This window comes from Gymnoscopelus braueri, assembly GCF_963280865.1.
Source record: "Gymnoscopelus braueri genome assembly, chromosome: 14".
In the NCBI taxonomy this organism is placed as follows: domain Eukaryota; kingdom Metazoa; phylum Chordata; class Actinopteri; order Myctophiformes; family Myctophidae; genus Gymnoscopelus; species Gymnoscopelus braueri.
In genome coordinates, this window is record NC_137619.1 from 41,106,676 (window position 1) to 41,109,969 (window position 3,294).

Sequence of the window (3,294 nt, forward strand, 5' to 3'; positions counted from 1 at the left end):
AATTATTATATCTCACTATTATCACTATTGGTCAATATACAGTATAGTTTAGATTTAGCCTTGATCTAGACGTTTAAATCAAAACTATATATCAACGTTTAGATTTAGACCATATTTAAACCATTACATTTATTTTATTTTTTTGTCATTGTTTGAAAACGTTTATTTTGCTAATATGTTTAGAAATACTATTACAGCGAAATAATGCAGTTTGCAACTTTGCAAAAATATGTATAAATATAACAAATAACGGCCAAAAAAAAAAAGCCAAGCAGTAAACTGCTAACCTCGCATCACTAGACTTTCTACAGTAAACCGCAGATTGGGTTTGGAGGTCGTTTTGCTTGTTTCTTTCACGAGACTTGGCAACATTGGTTTCACATACGACAGTAAACCGCAGATTGGTTTAGGAGGTCTGTTTGCTTAGCGGTCTTACAAGACTTGCCAACCCTGGAGGGATTTCATAACAACACGGAAGTCAGCAACGCGTTCTAAAGGCAAGCGGAAAACTGAACAGAAGAGACTATAAAGAACATATTGCAAAAAACATTCATTCTGAACTCAGTATACTGCATAGGTGAGTGCTAAAGGATACCTTATTTGAAGGAGATGTTTATTTGTGTTGACGTAGTTAGTTGGTCATGTACAAGTTAGCATTAGCCAACTAGCTACCAGCTAGCTTCTGCCCAAACACAAAGTGCTGGCGTTCAATGTTTTTGTGTTTTATTTTAATGGTAAAAATTTCCTTCGGGCACAAACATTTAGTTTGGGTCATACGGGTCGCTATGCTACACGGCGTTGTAGATTGGCCATTTTCGTTCAAACAATGCAATATTTGTTGCGCATGTTTGGACACCAAAAAGAAGTTAGACCGTCGTATGTTGAACGATCCAGCTAAAATAGCATTATTTAATCAGTGGTGGACGGTGGACCGTAACGAAGTACAATCACTTGAGTTTAAATACATTTTTTTATACTTTAACAATAAAATAATCGTTTATATGTGTAATGTTTAATCTGGAGTTAAAACTTTACAGAACCTTGTGAAATGTTTGATTAATGTATTCTTTTTTCTTTCCTTTTTTTTAACGACCTGTACCAGCAAAACTGACAAAGAACAATAATAATGGTGCTATCAGATCAAACACCAAAGGTAATTATTAATTGATTGTTTCGTGAGTTTTACATGTAACTGGCCTTAAAAACAATGTATCCAGCTATTTCTCACCACTAGTAAGACAACATTATTCACCTTTCCTTGAGTTGGCCATGTGTTGAATATATTGTTTAAATCAATCAGTAGCCTATTTACATGTATTTACAGCTGTCTTCTAGGTGATGTCTAGAAGTGGCAAACTGCTGACTTTTGTCACATTTTATCTATCTATCTGGCTATTCCACGACAATGACTGCAACTCCTTGCAACTATTTGTGGAGCAGTTACTCTGCTCTCTTCCTTATGATAGTAAGGTCTAGATAATCTGGATGGTAAAGTGCTGAGAATATAGCATCTCCTATCTGTCTTATTATTAATAGATGTTTGGATGTGGTTTTATGTCTCAAAGATGTGGAAGGAGGCTAAGGTTATTCCTATAGGTCTAGGATATACCTAGACCTATAAGTATTTTACCTGTTTTGAGTGACATCATGGAAAAGTTGGTGCATTCACAAATTCAAACGTATTTTGTTTCAAACAAGCTTGCAACATATTCTCAACATGCCTATAGAGCTGGTCACTCTACTTCTACTGCTTTGATACAGGTGACTGATGACTGGCTTAAAGCTATAGATAACTCCATGCTGGTGGGAGCTGTGCTGTTAGATTTGTTTGTTATTTTGTCCTTTTTATTTTGGGAGTATTGTCATATTCGTTCATTACAATAATGTACATCTGGCCTAATTATCTTCCCCAGGTGAATCACTGCCCAGTGCCCATAGCTAAGACAGTTTTGACAGCCCCTCTACACACCTCAACACCAGGTACATTTAAATGCTATGTTAATTGATTTAAGCCCAATGTTAAATATATATATTGTAGATGGAAATTACAGCCAGTATCTGTGTTAATGTCCAAACAAAACCTTAAGAGTTTTCTAAAATTCCTTCATTTCTTTTTCTGCGGTAGATCTTAACAAAACTCGGGTCAGCCGTAAAAGAGGAAGAACTGCACAAGGTACCTACATGAATGATTAACATTTTAAATATCAGGAATTACATTTTGACAGTTTTTGTTTGTTTGTTTACCCGCCTGCATTATCGTTGGGACTACTACTACTATGTTAGGTCCTCTAGAAGAAATGAGTGTAACAGAACGTTTAGCCGGAAGATTAAAATAAAAAGGTATTAAAATATATTGCGTATTTCAACAACAGTACATCTACTGTGGGGGCCTTACTCCTGAACAGAAACAACTTGGACTCCACAATGAAAGTTTGGATAAAGCACAGCCTATATCATACATGACTTGATGGTGTGAGAAGGTGTAATTTCAATGTGTTTTCACACCCAGCAGAATATTGAAGCTACACACCGGTCCAAGTCAGATCCTGAACTACACAAGGTAACTTTCAATTGACTGTAGCAGTGAGCAAAATGGGTTGCAATGGGGGTTTTCTCTCCCCCAACAGTGAAGCCGTAATCTGGGCCAAGAAAATGTCTTGACTCTACTCCACCTTTCAATTGACTATAACAGTAATCCTCAATGGTGATGTTGCAAGTATGACATGTAGCCTAATTACCTTGTCTTTCACCAACAGGAAATCTTATCAGAACTCCCAGGAGAAAGTCACAGTATTCCAATATGGTACATTTTGATAAAGTTTGGAAGTCATCTTACTCTGGCAAAGATTTAATTGGGGAGAGATAATGATGTTGAACTTGAAAACAAGTAATGTTGTTTATTAAGATCTGCACCAGCCAAAGTATAGCCTCAAATTCTAAATCACAGGCAGACTGTCACATGGTTTGTTTATTTCAGTTTCCCATGTCGGAGAAAAGTAAGAATGGAAGAATTATTTATCACTTTCCACTGTGTTAGTGTATTATTTCTGTTTCATATCAACATAATTGTCTTCATTCCAGGTTGGCAGAGTGTGCTGTTTTTCTTTTTGCAATTTAGCTTCGCGTTTTCTTTTTGTTTCAGACTTTTCACCAATGGCCTGATGAGTCCTTTCTACTTGCATGGACAGCAGGAGAGAGCTTTCAAAAGCACTGCCTTCTATCTGTCATCAATGGTAAAAAATAACTTTGTCAGTGCTAGTTATTTGTTGATTGCTTATTCACGTTGTACACGTG

General features: G+C 36.3%; 1 long non-coding RNA gene across 1 annotated transcript; it reads left to right on the forward strand.

Annotated features, from left to right (window-relative positions):
• The first annotated feature begins 455 nt into the window (after positions 1 to 455).
• On the forward strand, positions 456 to 3,044 carry LOC308099936. Its single transcript, XR_013934400.1, has 6 exons — positions 456 to 577; positions 1,103 to 1,153; positions 1,914 to 1,980; positions 2,126 to 2,173; positions 2,513 to 2,560; positions 2,757 to 3,044. It is a non-coding gene; the product is annotated as an uncharacterized lncRNA (long non-coding RNA).
• The last annotated feature ends 250 nt before the right edge of the window (positions 3,045 to 3,294 follow it).